The sequence below is a fragment of the Lygodium microphyllum genome, chromosome 6, assembly GCF_053477565.2.
Source record: "Lygodium microphyllum isolate KBCC chromosome 6, Lygodium_microphyllum_v1.1.10, whole genome shotgun sequence".
Lineage (NCBI taxonomy): Eukaryota > Viridiplantae > Streptophyta > Polypodiopsida > Schizaeales > Lygodiaceae > Lygodium > Lygodium microphyllum.
In genome coordinates this window covers 78,472,569-78,489,877 of record NC_141140.1, presented here as the reverse complement: position 1 = coordinate 78,489,877, position 17,309 = coordinate 78,472,569, and positions in this window count along the sequence as shown.

Below are 17,309 nucleotides of genomic sequence, written 5' to 3'. Positions count from 1 at the left end.
GGAGAGATTTCGGCGTGCTTTAGGCTCCATGAAGATACTCGGTATCTTTCACACTGTTGTGGCGCCCCTTATGTAGCCGGTCGTCTTTTGAGTATCCGAAACGCTTGAAGCAATAAGCAATCCCTTAGGAGGATGGTATTGGAGGGATTTACTCTAGAGAAACCACTCGAACACTGTTTGCCTTGAAAATCCGTTGCTTTGACTGAAGTTCCTTGTCTTTGAGTTAAAAGTCTTCAGTTTTGAGTTGAAGGTCTTCAAGCTTGTGGGATCAATAAGCGATCTGCAGATCTTGAGGCATTGGGCATGGATCATTGGACGATGAGGTTCCAAGATCTATGCCAATGGTAGTTCTACCTTGACTTGGTTCAATCATGGTAGCCATCAGCAGGCAGATGGCTAGCAACATGAAATCTATTGAGCCATTTAAACCTTTGCATCAAAGCTCCTGAAGTTGCTGTAATAGAGTCATGTCTGACTCATGGAAAAATTTCTTGTCATTGGAGGATGTAGTGAATGATCTTCTTCAGCCATGCAGCTAGTTCTTGAACCACGAACATAACCTACAAGAAAAGTTGTGCACTTCCTAGGGGGCGTGTCTGTCTCACTGTGTAGTGCATGGTGCCCATGCTAGTGGAACTGGGAGATGGGTCTAATCTTGGGCAAGCCCTTGGTAATGTCCCACACTTGAGAACCCAGTTCGTGTGTTGTGGGTGACAGGTCTGAAAGTCCTGCCCTTGATGTGCCCTAAGTGTGAAGTGGGGAAGGGGCTAGGGAGAACCCTAGATGCAGTGAGGGTGGTGCACAATAACGATGAAGGGAGACTGCAAGCACATGTGAAGTGTTCTCCTTGTTAACCTGCTTAGTAGTAGATTCATCTTTTAGCTTTGCTATTTTTTGCTCTTGTCTTTCTCTCCAATCACCTTGTCTTTGTTTCCTTGTGGCTTTTTCTCTTTTATTTTATTTTCTTTAAAAAAAAAGAATGAGAGAGGGAGTACAATTGGCAAGGCATATTACACCCATTTAATCATGGGGCGATCACAGGCATTGAGATAAGAATGCATGACTTTGTAGGTATTCTTTAATATCGGCCTTAGTTCTCAGAGGAGTGGTTGACAAGAAAGGGTGATTACACCTTGTGAAGGTGGTGTCACTCATATTTTCTAAGAGCTCTAGACAGAATGAAGGAAGGAGAGTAGCCCGCATCATTAACCTAGTCATAGCTCTAGTATCTATTCCTAGGTTGATATCAAAGAAGAGTGGGGGGAGATGGGCTTCCTCTGCTGTGGGTTTTTGGAGTAGCAGGAATTTGATAAGTCGGCGGTAATTACAAGTGGTCAAAAACGCTGGATCAGGGTAGGAAGAGAAGTCTACGAGGAAACGATTTATAGAAGGAAGTATATCTTCTAACCTAAACACTAAGCATTCCTCAGGGCTCCTAGCATTTACATGATATATTTTTGGGAAGTCGTAATCCCCATGCAAGTCTCTATCCTAGTCCATTCCATGCCTACGGGGGTAGGGCATGTAGATAGGATCATTGCGCTCTTCGGGGAGTGAACTACAAAAGGCCATCCATGCATCAAAATTGGCGTCCCAAATCTTCCTCCGCCATTTCGGCTGTGCCTCGTAGCCTTGGACAATTTTAGGAACCAGATTGACCTTATCTTCCCAGTAATCCTGTGGCTCTTATCGACACCTAGTAATTATCATGCTCCTCTCTTCTATCCACCTGTCTGCAAGTTATTAGCCAGATCCTTGATCTTGGCTAAGACTTCTAGATGCAGGGCCCGGTCCAAAGAGAATGGGAAAGCAAATGAAAGCTCAAACGGCCTTTTATGGAACTCTCACTGACGCCAGATGACCAACTCCTAGGGCCAGTCTATAGGATGTGTATCATTTCTCAGTGGCATGGGCTCTTCAGGAAGTTGTCTTGGAATTGTGCATGCTCGGCGTTGGGCCTCCTCAACTAATTCTTGTCTTCTTCTCCTTGCTACAACTATGTGCTCAGGCAGATGGGCATGTGCAGGTTCTTCCTATGGGAGATCGGGTTGAGGCAGACTCGGGATTATTTGTTGCTCTTCTTCATCACCTTGCTCGAAATCCGGACCCTCTTTGACATGCCGCTCAACCACAGATGGGATGACTGGCGGCGGTGGTGGTGGTTGTTCATGCTCCACAAAACCTAGCTCCTTGAGCTCAGCAGTGGAAAGGCCCGTACAACGTAAGTAGCGGAATTGTTGCTCCTTAGTGATCCATGTACTCGTTGGGAGCTCCCACTCTTGAAGACCATATCTTAGAGCTCAGGTGGTTAGCTCCAACTTTATTTTCACCTTTTCCACTGGATCATCACTCTCAACTTGTGTGACATGGAGTATCGTGTTGAGGAAGGCTTGTCGCTGTGTTTTAGTAGTTATTTCGGTAGCTTCAACCCTGGCTTCTGCAAGCATTCTTTCGCATTTTGCCATTGCCAGGCGTTCGGTTAAGTCCCTCACCCTGTAAAAATTATTCCTTTTCCACTCCATAGCTCTTTCCTCCAGCCTTTTTCTCTCTTCCTCTAGTTGGCTTGCCAAGGTGGTTACTACCTGTTGCTGCTAATTTATTAAAAACCACAACTGGTTCCTTTCTCTTAACTTCTGAGCCAGCTGCTCTTCAGCAATCCCTTTGGCTTGATCTACAATGCTGAGCCTTTGGTGCACCTCGGCCAGTACTTCTGATTTTTCCTGCACCAACTGCTCTTGGCTTTGGATCTTAGCAAGGAGTAGCCTTTTTTGATTGAAAGCCATGGCCATGAGGGCCTCTACATCTTCCTGGGAGGTCTCCAGCGCATCTTGTAATCTTTGCACTTCATCTTGTAGTCGCTTTGCTTTTGCTGCTGAGACTCCTGGCCCTTCACTCTTCAGAAACTTGATTTCACTTATTAATTTGTTTTGTTCTTCTAGCTCCTGCCACAACCGGAGCTCCGTGGTATGTTCTTGTGGTAAACTAGCTTCGCCTTCCTGAACCTCCTGTTTTAGCATTTCCACTTGAGCGACCTTTTGCTGTAGATCATTGTATTGCTGTACTAGTAGCTTTAGACTCCTTTGCTCTACCACCAGGTTTTGCTCTTTGTCTTCCAGCCTTTGTCTAAGGTAGCTTTCGTTGTCTTGGGCTTCCTTTGTTTTCGCTACTAGCTGGTCCTGCAGGGCCTTTATTTCTCTTCGTTGGTCGGCTCCCTGCCTTGAGACTTCTAGCCTAAGGGCAACTGACATTTCTTTTTCTTTTTCTAGCTCCATCAAGGCCACTTTCTTCTCTTCTTTCACCTTGTCTAGTTGTGCCAATAGCTCAACCACATATGCATCATAGTCAGTGTCGGCAGGCATGGGAGTATGGGGTGTGGTGGTTGATGCCTCCAGCCTTTGTCTTTTAGGGTCTTGCCGTGACTCTGCATCTGCGGTAGCGGGCCTTTTCAATCTGGTTTCTGGCACGATTTCGGCCACTTTTCTCACTAGCATTTGCACCATGTTCATTAGTTGTGCCATGTCGAGGGGAGGTGTGGGATGTGTGGTGGTTGCAGTTGTGATTTCAGTCGTTACAGTCACAAAAGAGGAAGGAAGTGGATGTAGTAGGGACTTGCACTTGCCTACATCCACTGGAGCTGCTTCCACACTTGCACTAGCTTCGGCTTTATGATGGGGGTTCACAGGTTCGAGCTCTCCACCCCCATGGGTCTCTTCCACAGATCTTCCTGTAGCCTCTGCCAACTCGGCCAGCTCCTTCAGTCTCTGCGCTTCAACTTCTTCTTCCGCCCTTCTTTTCCTGTCCTTTTCTGCCTTCTTTGACTCTTCTCTTATCTTTGTAAGCTCTTCCTCCTCTTTCCTCCTTCTTTCTTCCTCATCTCTCCTAGACTCTCTTTGAGCCCTCTTGATTTCAGCTTGTTCTTCTTTGCTTAATTTCTCTTTCCTTTACTTTTGTCTCTTGTCCCCTTTCTTTTGCCCTTCTGGTTTGCTTGCTTGTGTAGGCAACACCTCCTATTCTTCCTTGTCACTTATCATTCTTTCACTTGATTCTTCTCCTTCATGGTGAGGTGGGCTTTGATGCGATGGGCTTTGGTGTGCAGCTTGCTCTTCCATGACTCCAGCAGCCCTCACTGCTTCATCTATGATGGCTATCAAAACACCACCATATCTAATTGTGGCTACCTTTGAGGCAGGTTTCTTCCTTGTGGAGCGTGCGGTTGAGGTAGGGGATTCTCCTCCTGCTGGTGCTTCCACTGGAGTGAGAAGGGCAGCTGAGCTTTGAATGGTTTTCTGCACGAACCCATTCCATTCTACCTCCTTAGGGACTCCTACTACGATGCTTTCTAACAATGGGACCCCGATCCTGTTCATCAATGCATTGTACCTTTGGCCCGAGAAGAGTGTGTGGATCATCTTCGCTTGCAATTTTACTACTGGATCCGGGATGTCAGCCAAGCTGATTCCATTCACGGTGTGCACCTCCTCTTTCTTTACCCCCAGCATGGCGTAAACATCTCTTCTCGGTCGCCTCTCTTTCTTGGGTACGAGCTCCAAGGCCTTCTCTACGATTGCCGCATTGAGGGGCACTTCAATTCTTCTTTCCTGCTCCCCTGTCCTCACTGTGACAGTGCGACAGTTCCTGCCCTTGTCAAAGTTCCTCAGGAATTCAGCACACATGCCGTAATCCATGGCCTGCCCCACCTTTTGCCACATACGTATGGAGGTGGCATCTATCCACCAATTCTTTGACTGCAGGTTCCTCCAAGATGGCCTTATCCAGGTTTAGCGTGTGCTTGAAGGTGAATTGATTGAATCCTCATGTCTCGACACTGATGCCAAACTTGGTCATCTCTTCTTCAGAAAATGGGAGTTTGCCCCCTTTGTCTTGTCCTGCCATGGTGGTTACCTGTCAACACACCATGCCAACATTAATGCTTAAAAATTGGCTTATTTCTAACAAAACTCAATTTTGAGAGAAAAATGTATGTGTCAAAAATTGGTATACTTGCTTGGAGCTTGAATTTTAGAGACATGCTCACAACAGCAATTGCTATTGTTTTCCCTTTGCATTATCTTCCATTGAGACTCAATTAATCATAACATTCTACTAGATAGCATGACTCTCATTTTGCTCTGCTCTTGCTCCCATTGCTCCCCCCGTCTTGGATCTTTCAAGGAATCCTTCCTAGGATTAGCACATGAAGTACGAGGCAAATGCTATTTTTTGTGGATTGACTTACTTAGCCAATAACCAATCATAGAAGCTTGGATTGTATTCGAGTTGGGCATGACAATCAAGAACATATAGTTGGATGGAGACTCGGGAGATGTAGGTCAAGACATCGTGAAAGAGATCTCTAGTATTAAGGCGGCTTGCAACATGTAATTCCTCCTCCATAAGGAATTGGTCAATGTAAGGGTGAGCGAGTACATGGTCGTCTAAATGCTAGTTGCGGGTGATGGCCAAAACCCTAAACGAGATAGGTGCCACATAAGTAGGGTCATATTCGACAGTTTTAATTGCCCTGCGTTGCTCAGCATTGGTCATTATCTGGCAATCTTTTTTCTCCCATTGGATTCGCAGAGCAAACCACTGCTGCAAGAACGTGGAAGGCGAGCTGGCCCTCTGTGTGAGCTCTTGCAACTCGTGCTTAGGAACAACACGAGGAGGCTTATGATATGAAGTGATTAGTCTTCTGAGGGCAGCTTGCTCCTTTGAGATTTCATCGTTTGCTATCAGTTTAGCAGCAATTTTGGAGAATTTAGTGGTCATAAGTTCGTATTCTTGCCAAGTGCATGATAATGCACGAACATCCGAAGCAAGTGTTTTGTTAAGAAGACCTAGGTCTAACCTCTCATAACTTCTAGCGAATGTAGTGAAAGTTTTGTCCAACATCTTGATGCAAGTTACTAAGTCATCCCCATAAGTCGCGGCGAGGTCTTTAGCCAAGGAAAGGAAAGGTTGTATCGCGTAGGAAGGTTTAAGACTTGCTGGTGGGAATGGTGCAAATGGACTGGATAGTGGTGACTCCATCATTGGTGTCACAGGTGTGGCTTTGCTCTCCGAAGCACTTTGAGGTGCTGTAGGAAGCTCTGGGGGCATGGGAGTTGTGTTGGGTTCTGAGTTAGCAGTCATGGGGGTATTTAAGTTCTCTGGATTAGGTAAGTCTAAGGCTTGTGGCGTTTTCTTTGGTCAATAGATGAGCTAGGGATTACTAGCCACAGTGGGCAATGGTTTGTTGACTATGCCCTGGGCACCATGTGTGCAAGCCTCCCTCACTAGGGTGAGATTGCTTGTAGATGAGATTTTAAACTTGCCATTTTTAGGCACCCAAATCCAAGGGTTGCCCTCGTAGTATCCTTGTGCTCGCAAGAGATCTTTGGGATCCATCGCGACGTGGTTGTATGTCTACGTTGATAGCGTCTAGACTGCCTCTTAGGCCATGATGGTGGCTGATTATTTTGGTGTTTAGAATCATGTTTGGGTGGTCCACCCGGATGTGGTCTTTGCCATTTTGGCACCCATATAAGCTTGGACTCCTTGTATTCTAAGGGTAAAATGGCTTCAATTTCATACGTCAGCCTAAAGGGCATATGTCCTACAGCCGTTTTATAAGCTGTGCGATAGGCCCACAAGGCTACCATTAGCTTGTTGTCCCAGTCACTTCTTGAAGCAGACACTACCTTTGTAAGTATGTTGACTAATATTTTATTCGTGGATTCTGCTTGGTCATTAACCTGAGGGTAATAGGGAGAGGACTTCCAATGAATTATTAGGAATGTAGAGAGTAGGTGGAAAATCACCTCATTAATGAAGTGTGTGCCTTGGTCGCTTACAAGTTCGATTGGACAGCCAAACCGTGAAATGACCTGCTCCCACAAGAACTTTGCAGTGGTTCTAGCATCATTCTTCCTCGTAGCTTGTGCCTCTGCCCACTTCATTAGATAATCGGTTGCCACTATGATGTAGCGAGATTGGGAATATTGTGCCGCAGGACTGATAGGTCCAATAAAACCGATGTCCCATTTTTCAAAGGGCTATGACAGGGGTCAACTCCATCTTGTCTTTCTACACAGGCACTTTGGTCCTTTGGCACTCATCGCAGTGCTTTACAAATTTAGCTGCATCGCGAAAAAGGGTGGGCCACCATAGTTGGGATTGTAGCACCTTTCGGGCTGTTGTGTCCCCGCTAAAGTGTCCTCTAGCGATTCCACCATGTGCTTCTTTCAATGCATCGTGCATCTCGTGCTCACATACGCATCTGCACAATAAACCGTTTTGTCCCAACTTGTAGAGTTGGCCGACTATCAGTTGGTATGGCTGAATTTTCAGGATAAGTCTTCTCAGTCTGGCCTTCTCAATGGGTCTCTCAGGTAGTCTGTTCTTTAGCACTTGCACTATGTCATCGGCCCAGTACGGCATCAAATCAGCTTTAAACAATTCTCTCTTGCTAGACAGGTTAAAGAGATGAGCATCCGGTAAGTCGTCAGGTATGCCTTGTCCAGCGGCTTCTCCTGTGGGTATGCGGGACATGTGGTTAGCCATGTAATGCTGCTTTCCTTTGCGTACAACCACAGAGAAGTCAAAATCCAGTAGAAGGAGTAACCATCTAGCTATGCGTCCCGTAGCGCAAGGCTTGTTCACAAGATATAGCAAGGCTTGATGGTCAACAAAGAAGACAAAGGGAGTGGCCAACATGTAATGCCTAAATTTCTTTACCGCAAACACCATGGCCAACCCCTCCCTTTCTGTCGTGGAATAGTTTATCTCGGTCTTTGTGAGCTGCCTGCTGGCAAAACTCCCCGGGTAATCTAAGTTATGTTCACCAGGCTGGCATAGCACGGCTCCAATAGCGAACTTAGAGGCATCTATGTATACATGAAATGTCATGTTCTAGTCTGGGGCTTGTAAGATTGGTGCAGTAGTGAGAGCCTTTTTCAACTCCTCATATGCGCACTGGCATTCCTCAGTCCACTCGAACACTATCAACAGCTTGTACAATGGTCTAGCAATTAGTGCATAATTTAGTACAAAGCGTCGATAATATCCAGTGTGTCCTAAGAAGCACTAAACTCCCTTGTAGTTATCGGGTGGCGGTAAGTCAACAATGACTCTGACTTTAGAAAAGTTAGTGGCAATGCCATTCCTTGACACTACGTGCCCTAGGATGCATCCCTGTTTCACCTAGAATTGGCACTTTAAGGGGTTCAACGAGAGGTGGTACAACCTACACCTTTCAAAGACAGCTCCCAATTTCTCTAAGTGTTCGGCCCAACTAGAGTGTACGCATAAGTTGTCTACAAACACTTCCAATTTGCGCCTAAGCATGTACTTAAAGATAGTGCACATTAGGCATTGAAAAGTCGCAGGTGCGTTCATCAGCCCAAAAGGCATGACAATGTAGGCGAATACACCCCATTTCGTGGGGCAAAGGTAGTCTTGAGTCGTCGGGGTGCACTTGCACTTGATTATAGCCCGAGAAACCATCCGGAAAACTGTAGGCTTCTTTACCAGCTACCCTCTCAAGCATGTGTTCAGTGTAAGGTAAAGGATAGTTATCCCTCTTTATAGCGGCATTCACTTTCTTGTAGTTCATGGACACTCGGATTTTTCCATTTTTCTTCATGACAATCATGATAGGTGATACCCAGTCCGTGTGCTCGATCTCATATATGAATCTTGCCCTCATGAGTTTATCAATCTCCTCTTTTACTGCATGGGCATGTTTGGGATTCATGGGGTAAGGTCACTGTTTCGTTGGCACTGCATCAGGGACCATTGGGATATTATGAGTCACAACCCTAGGGTCGACTCCCTTAAGTTCATCCAATGTCCAGGCAAATACGTCAATGTACTCTTGCAAGAGTACAACAAGTTTGGTCTCCTCATCCTCCGTCAAGTCATCTGCAATGAATATGGGCATTGGCTTTTCACCTTCCCCAGCCAAGTTAACTTCCTTGACTTTGGTGGGTCCCTCGATCAGTTCACTAGTTTGGCCTTGTCTTTTCGCACCTAGCAGAATCACCACTCTGTCACCCTTTTTAAAATTTTTAAACCGTTTGAGTAGATCATGTAGTTTCCTTTGCCTTTTTGCTTCTGAGTCATTTGCTTGCTTCCTGGCCTCCTCCTTTAGCCTCCTGTGCCTTAAGTGGACTGGCAAGTCTCCCTTGGTGCGTTTGACTGTAGAAGGTTGTGGTATCTCGAGATCACTCTTGGTGCTGACTTCTGACTCTGAGTTAAACTCACATGCCTCACTTGAGGAAGGTGTTTCCCCAAGGGGTCGTAGTTCAATAGGTGCATTCGTCTTGAGCACTGGGATTACCCATGGTTGTGCCACTCTGGCTTGCTCGTAATCCACATCTCCCATGTGTTCTAGCCAGGATCTATCATACTCCATTCGCATGACTCCTTTTTCGTTCTGACTGGTCCTTCCTCTCCTAGGCCTCGAGTCTGCCCGGATTTGTTCTATCGCTTTTCCTTCCGTGTCGTACTCTATTGTATCTATCTCTTCTTCACTCTCATCTCCCGTAGAGCGACAGTCCTCATACTCGTCATCAAAGTCCTGTCCTTCTGACTGCTCATCATCACCTAAGCTTTCCTCTCCTGTCTCCTTGTCATCAGTAAATAAAGCCTAGTTATATAACAAATTCAAGTCGTGGACCTTGGTCCATTTCCATCCTGGCTTAGCTAATAGATCACGTAGAGGTTTTAGTTAGTAGCCAAGTTTCCTTCCAGTTTATTGGTCACATACTCTACAATTTCCTGAAGCTCTAGTTTGTTGTTGGGGGTATGGAATGAGGCTGGTTTGCCTGGGTTGAGTGAGCTTCCTGCCATCATGCAGAGTGGCACAATTGGCTCCTCAATTGGCATGGTTGCAACTTTAGTAGCCTGCCGATATAGTTCTTCCTCATCCGAGAATGGTAGGTCAATGGTTGCCAAAACGTGCATCCAATCCCTCTCATCCTCATGGCAAGGAATATATCTAGTGAGTGATCCATAGGGTTTGGTTGTTTAAGTATCACCTTTCAGCATAGTTGAGATGGCATCTAGGTCAACAGGGGTCGTCTTCCAAGTGTCCATCTCCACCCTTACTGCACTAGTTCTGTTCCCTAGGAAAATCAAACCATTGCCCCAGTCCTCAATGACACGCGCATTCCTCATCCAAGGTCGGCCTAATAGTATGTCGTAATCCACTCCCTTCATGACAATGAAGTTTACGAAAAACTGCACATCGGCAATCTTTATTGGCCAATTCTTTAAGACCCCGAATGGTCTTACCTTCATTCCATTTGCTAACGTGACGTTAAACCTGGCAGTCTCTACAGGAGGGTTTCCCCATGCCTCTAAGACTGCCTGGCTTAGTACACTAACACTTGCGCCTGTGTCTACAATTCCTTTTCGCGTCATATCTTCTAAGGCTAGAACGGGTAAAACTGCATGCATTTCAGTGCCTTCCCAAAAAGCATTGATGTGCAAAGACTTAGGAATTGAGTGTAGAGTTAGACTTGGAATCTATGTAACCGCCTCTGTTAGATATGATCAATGCCCCACTCTCATTAGGTGCTACCACTGATCCATGGTGCTCAAAGTTGTAAGGCCCCCATTATGAGGAGAAGCCAAATGTGAGCCCGGACATTGGTTGAGTCCTGACTTGTATATCAGATGAGGTCTATGTGACTGGATGGTAAAAAGGTGACCGTTGTGGATCTAATCTTTGGTTATACAGAGTGGTTAAGTTGGTAGCAACTCGAGGTGCATTGCTGCCCCCGGCCCGATAGTAAAGGGAATATTCCCTGGCCGACTAGTGGAGGCTTATATGGTAGGTCGGTCAGGCCAACCTCAAGGCCTTCGTAGGCTATAAAAGCTAAATCCCTTCATAGCCATCAATCACTCATCTTTCACCCAGTCAGAGTTGTTCCAGCTAGCCTTAAGCTCTTCACCTATCTTCTGTCTAGATCGCCATCTAAGCTTCACACAGTGGAAGCGCACGGGTGGACAGAGCCATCTTTGTATCAGTTTTTTGGAGTTAAAGAATTTACTGATTCTCCTCTTATCTGTTGTGTACTCTCTATCTCTTTCTCAAATTCTATTCGCTGCGCCGTGTAATATTTTATAGCCTCATGATCTTGCGAATCAGCACCCGCAAGACTCGTGTGTCCCTCCATCAAGTCTTTTAACTCTTGCCATAAGGAATGATTCTGCCTAAGTAGGTCTTCCAAGCTTAGAGTTATTGGAGTAGACAACAAGGTTGTGAGGAGGCTAGTGGGCTCTTGTCTTCCCCTGAGGCTAGCATTTCTAGGCCATGAGTTCAATCTACCCTAGCAAGTTTCCCCTTGGCCTTGCTGCTGAGTTGCCCCCAGTGGTGTAGGTATGTTCGTAGCTTGTGGTTTTGAAGGTGAGACTGGTGTGCTCACGTTGGAGAGATCGTCAATAGGATCTTCTAATATCGGTTCAGCATCCTTGAGGTGCTTTTGGGCATCCTTGACCCACTCCTTGACCTTAACTATAGCCTCGAGCTGCCATTTGGGATGGGGATATTCCTCTACCTTGGCACTCCCTAGCTCGACTGTCTTAGGAGCTGAGGTCTCCACCTCTGCATCTGTGACCCTCTTTCCCATTACTAATGTAGTCACTCCCTTGGTTTTAAGAGTTATCTTTGCATCGGTTCTCTTTTTTCGTCTCCTCCGACTTTTCTTTCCTATTGAGGTTACGTCAAGGTTACTTGGTCCTGGCACAGAGATGCCTGCCTGTTTTGTTTCAGCTCGTGTCATAACATGTAGTGGGATGGGTGTATCCTCATTGTCAAGGGTTTCCACTCCAAAAAGTCCAAAAGGCACCGATGGCATGTTGGCAGAGCTGGTTGATGGCTTCCGCCTAGGACAATCAAGAAACAGATGTGTGATTCCACACTCTGTGCATCGGAGATCCGCTTTGTCCTTGTTATCTTGTTCTCATTCTAGGCAGCGTGATGAAATGTGGCCTGGGTGGCCGCAAGTCCAGCATGTGACTGGATCTTGGCTTGGCCCTCCAAAGCCTCTGCCTCTTCCTATTCCTAAAGCCATCACCGGCACCGGCTGATAGTCCATTAGGACTGGGTTGCCCTCCTCGTCATAGGATATGTACGGGTTGACATATGTTTCTTCCTCATTAGGCTCCTCCACAAAGTGAATAGGAGCATTGCTAGATGGGTGGGTTACAAAAGGCCCTGGTGGTCTGGGTATACCAGTTGGGTTCATCTCCAGCCTAGGTACGGCAGGTCTTGAGTCAGTCGGTGCTGGGAGAGCTAACTGGGCTCCCCTCCCAAAGAAATTGGGTGGCCTATTACCTAAGTATGGAGGGTTGTATTGCTGCGCGTATGGGAATCTCCTCGGCATTCTGCAATGCACTTCATCATGCCCGAATCTACCGTAATTTGAGCATGGCCGAGATCTAGGATCTTGGCACTCAACTGGGAGGTGATTGCCGCTGCAGTATATACATTGTACATGCAATCTCACAGGCTTCCTTACCAGCTCTTGCAACCGTGCAATCTCCATTCTCATTTCTGCCATCACTTGGTCATGGTCTATACTCTTTCCCTTATCCTGGACACTAGCAGTTACTTTTTCCCCTGAATTAGTTGATCTCTCAGGGTCCCTCTAACTTGCACTCTCTTGGTTGATAGTCCTCATGCTGCGTTCCCTGAGTTGATCATCTACACGTATTGCCTCCTTGAAAACTCTAGCTAGCACGTCTCGTTGCAAGGTGGAGTTACTAGCCAAAGCCTTGTAGAGCTCCTCACTCTGAATCCCGTTCATGAACACTGTAGACACTGCCTTCTCAGTAGGTCGCTCATTGGCAGGGATTCTCTTGTAGAGGCTACGCACCTGAGTGACGTAATCCCTAACGTCTTCCTTCTCCCTTTGACTGATATTCATCAACCTAACGATGAGGTTATCCGCATACCCTGCCTCCGAAAACCTCTTGATGAAGAGGCCCTTAAGCCGAACAAAGTTTGTATGTTCTGCGTCATCTAGACTAGAATACCAGGTCCTCCCCTTATCGCTTAAGCACAGGCCAAAAGCTTGAGCTCGCTGCGCAGGGTCAGTAAGACCGTTTGCCTCACACACTTGCTCGAACTGCTCCATGAAGCTGTATGGGTCACTGCTAGGTTCGTATCTAGCTAGTTGTTTTGCTACGATGGGGATTCTAGCCTGCTCTTTAGCCCCTTGCATGACTCCCAATCCTGATAGTAGCACGGTGGCTAGGGCAGTAGCACTCTGTTCAACGGATTTATTGTCCAAGAGTCGCTTTGCTACCAATTCACTCAGTGTCATGTTAGGCTCTGCTGCCCGTTCCCTCTCTACATTCGGTCCAGATTTGGCCGCTCCAGCTAGGTTTAGCACTCGTCTAGCCTCGTATATATCTACGTCTTGCTATAGCCTTCTAGCCCTTTGCTCATGGTTGTAGGAAATTATGCCTTCTAGCACTCTCTTGATTGCTCTTCTCTCTTCTTCCAGGTTTGCTACCACTTCCTCTACAGGTCTGCCCTGGATCACGGTCCTAGTGAGTAGATTGTAGTTGTGGACTAGTTCTTGGACTGAGGTTGGAAATTCTCCTAAGTCTAATTGGCCCTCTCCTCGTTCGCCTCTTGATCCCGACATTGTTTCTGCTTCCAGCTCCACGAGGTTGTCAATAAATCCAAGCAGCTCCGGCAGTGTCCAATCCTCTATATTGTTGCTTTCCGTGTCTTCGTGTCTTCTCCAGGTCCTACTAGTAGGGCACTCAGGCACCTATCTAAGTCTTGGGGTCTTCTCCTACTAGTGGGTTCCTTAATGTTATTAGATATCCTGATGTGTTCCTTGTTATTTGAAAGTAGTTGCAATCCTTATTCACACGTTATGCTTAATGCTTTCAGGGTGCTTGGTGCGAAAACAGGTTTTTCTCTTTTCTTGCAGTGCAAACTTAGTGGAGCACAAGAGTGAAGTGCTGATGTAGAAAGCATTTAATGCAAACTCCACTTTGTTTCTCTCCACATTCTTAGCCTAATTTGAGTTCTAAGCTTGGTTCTCACCTATTCTATGGTCTTTCTAAAGGTCTGTGCTGCGCTTTTCTATTCTGCTCTAAGTTCGATTGGTCTCTGAGGTTCTAATGATCAAACTAGGTCTTGGGGGTGTTCAGGGGTGTGTCCTGGGGGTCAGGTATGTGGCAAGGTCAACTAAAGATCCTTATTTTTTCTTCTGGCAGGATGGTCCGATTCCCAGAATCGGACTGTCTGATTCTGAGAATCGGACAGGGCTGGTCCGATTCTTGTAGTTGGACAACGTGGTCCGATTCCTAAAATTGTTTGGTCCGATCTGAATGTTGGATGGTCCGACTATGATGGACAGTCTGAGTGCCACGTGGCACATCCGATCTGACTGTCCAATTCTGGGAATTGGATAGGGCTGGTCCGACTCTCTCAGTTGGACGGTTCAACTCCAGGACTCGAGTGGTCTGATTCTGGGAATCAGACCATTGAGACCTGGTCCGATTGCGTCTGGCGGCATGCGCGATTCCGACGCGTTTCAATCCCTCTTGACGCCTGCTGCACATAATCACAAGAGACTTTCCATATCTGATTACGGCACTACTAAGAAGCACCAGACTCACCTGGATCAGCACAAATCGATGGTGCCCAGAATCGTAATAGCGCTCCCTCTTCTTAGTAACTAGAAGCTCTCTCTCTCTCTCACTCTCACAAGGCTAACCAGTGAAATGAGATTTGTCCTGGCCTCATAAGCCTCTTAAGGTCCTTTCCTAGCACTGCAAAACCTTAAAGCCAGTCCCCTTTTCCTTGTTTTACCGAGAAATTTGAATCTGGTCCCCTGTTTCCCTGTTTCCAGCAGTAGCCAAAACCTTTGTTTTCTCTTTTCTTAACCTAATCTAACCTTAATCTAGTGCACCCAAAATGCAAAACAGAGATGCAGAATGGTAGTCCTACACTAATGCTTCCAACAAACCAAAATACTTACTTGTTTCACGGATTAAAACCTCCTAAATCTCCTAGCTATCTCAAGCACCGATTCGGGCTGCAAACCCTACTTCTATGCTCGATTTAATGTGTGTGGCGGTCAAGGCTCGATTCCGTCGGTCCCGGCAACGGAACCAAAATGAAGGGGTGCTACAAGCTCTACCCTGAGACCTACAGACCACCTATTGGTCAAGTGTTTCGAACTGAGTGGCCATGGCTACCTCTCACATAGACGTCGCGCAATGCCTACCTTACGGGTGTAGTGAGCTTACCTTGATGCTCGATCGAGTACCCTCCTCTTTCTTGCACACTGGTAGCTCCACGATCCTTGAAGCAAGCTCAAGCAACCTCAATCCCTCTCCCATGAGCTTCATCCTCCATAGCCACATGCGAGACAAGAGAAGAGAAGAGAAGAGAGGAAGATGAAGGGAGAAGATGGAGAGCTTCTTCTCCAAGATCCCTCACTCTCACACAATCACTCCCTCACTCCCTCACACTCTCTCAATCCCTCTCTCAAGCACAAGCAAGAAGGCAAGAAACAAGAGAAGAAGAAGAGGAAGCTTTGGCCACACACACAAGAATGAGCTTCTCATTCACTTTTCAACTTTATATACATGCCCTACTTTTCATGGGCGGTCATCCCCTTTTTCTACATGGCTGGCCATTAGCCTAGGCCCATTTCTCATTTCCCACTGTTCTCATCTATCCTATTCCCAACTAATGCATACAATTTGCACAAGAATGAGCCTGGTTCTCTTTTACAAGGATTTGGGAGCGCTTTCACACTTAATGGTGCGCTTTTCACTCTTTTACTTTCCTTGGGCGACTCTAAGACTTCCTGAGGGTAGTGCCCGTGCTTTTAATTTTTTCAGGGTCTGGTTAGCGGTTAAGGCGCTTTTTTCTCCCTTTTTTCCTGTGCCTTTTGCTATTTCCTTTTTTTCCATTTCCTGCTCCTTTGTGCTGCGGTAAACAAGAGGAGCATGGTAGGTATGACTCTCCCAAAATCTACAATGCAAATGTGCAAATAATCCTGCGGACTGCCTAACCTTCAAGGCAGGAGACATCCATCCATCAATCACATGCTTTCTCAAGGATTTCTCATCCTATAATTAAATCTTATCTTGAGGATTCCTTGTCATGGATCTCCCACCATAGCTAAGGGGTGAGTACCTTGCTCCATTATTGTAAGAGGTGCATATATTGCCTCATGGGGTTTCCTGTATGTATATTCTCTATATCATATGTGTTCAAAACCTATTTACAAATATTCTTACCTGTGAATTTTTAGTGAATAAAATACAACTCATTTTATTTTGAACTCACATGATACATACATATATTATTCCAATATAATAATCAAATATAATAACCCCCTAGTATCATGCTACTATTCCTATTTTCTCTTGATGTATTATTCCAATATAATAATCAAATCATTGGCAATTGCTATCTTGATCATGGCTTTCATATTTTCTTGTTCATTTTATGTATTTCTTGGATATGAGTAATTGGTTCTCTTACACTATATGAAGATGCAGGAACCCATCTTAAACTACCAAAATATCTTGAAGAGCCTAAACTAATAGAACTCTATAAGTATGATACCCTTAGGAGAGTCAAAACCAAGTGTGTAAATGAAAAACAAGTGGATGTATGACCAATAGAATTGCTCTCATTAGGTGAATGAAGTCCAAGGACTATAAACTTTTTGAATATCTTGATCTTTTGATTCATTTAGGAAACTAAGGATAATTGTCCTACCTTTGTTGATGAAAAAACTTGAAATACAATATTGAGATCTTGTACTTATCATGATCTCAAAGACAATATATCCATCATAGGTTGATGGGGGGTCATTAACAACTATTATTTTTTGTACACTCTAAAATGCAACATAAAGACTACTGGCTCTTAGTTGTAGCCATATCAATTTAGAGACACTCAATGAAGCTGCTAAGAAGGCCTCTACTTTTGTGAAACACCTTTTTTTAATTCAATATTCTCATTCTCCATGACCATAACATTGATAGGATCCAAATATATCTTATAGAAAGACATGCTTTTTGTATCCAAGAAAATAGTCAAAACCATCCTTCCTTGACTCTAGTTTCACATACCCATCTTTTGTTGTAGTAGGAAGCAAAGAAAATGGGACTCTAGAAGTGTTAGTGTTCAATGATTTCATGTCTTGCAGCTTTAATAAATCTACTAGCAGAGTGGATGACAGCTTAGTATGAACAAAGGGGCCATATCTAATGACATATGTACACATATCTTCTATGGAGTGAAGGATATAATGAATAGATACAAGGCAGCTACC